At 38.4% G+C, this 547-nt stretch overlaps 1 non-coding gene across 1 annotated transcript; it reads left to right on the forward strand.

The window, feature by feature from the left end:
• The first annotated feature begins 222 nt into the window (after positions 1-222).
• LOC121205835 (small nucleolar RNA R71) lies at positions 223-329 on the forward strand. The gene has a single exon (XR_005900908.1). It is a non-coding gene; the product is annotated as a small nucleolar RNA R71 (small nucleolar RNA).
• The last annotated feature ends 218 nt before the right edge of the window (positions 330-547 follow it).

A 547-nucleotide genomic window follows, 5' to 3' on the forward strand; every position in this document is an offset into this window, starting at 1 on the left:
TAACGAAGTGAGGGCATCAATTTCATGAACTATGGCTACACATTATCTTGAAACTGTTTTATTGTTGGCTATTGGTAGCTATTACTCGCAATCCTCTCAATGATCTCATAAGCCTCATTATAAGACTTAGACAAATTTGCACCATTCAAAGAATCATCTACCATCAATCTTGTATGTGCACTGAGACGATTATAGAATGTCTCCAACTTGATACAATGAGGAATCCCATGATAAGGATACTTACGAAGTAACTCCTTGAATCGCTCCCAAGCCTCAAATAAAAACTCCTCATCCAATTGTTGGAAAGTTATGATCTTGTTCCTCAACATAGCATTTTTGCTTGGCGGGAAATACTTAACCAAAAATCTCTCTGCTAATTCTTGCCATGTAGATAGGGAACTTGGTGGCAATGAATTGAGCCATGCTTGTGCTCGATCTTGCAACAAGTACGGAAACAACTTCAACCTCAATGCATCTTCAGTCACACCGGCTATCTTGAATGAATAACTCACCTACATAAACAATCAAAGGTGGAGATGTGAATCTT

The sequence above is a fragment of the Gossypium hirsutum genome, chromosome A08 (assembly GCF_007990345.1).
Source record: "Gossypium hirsutum isolate 1008001.06 chromosome A08, Gossypium_hirsutum_v2.1, whole genome shotgun sequence".
In the NCBI taxonomy this organism is placed as follows: Eukaryota; Viridiplantae; Streptophyta; class Magnoliopsida; order Malvales; family Malvaceae; genus Gossypium; species Gossypium hirsutum.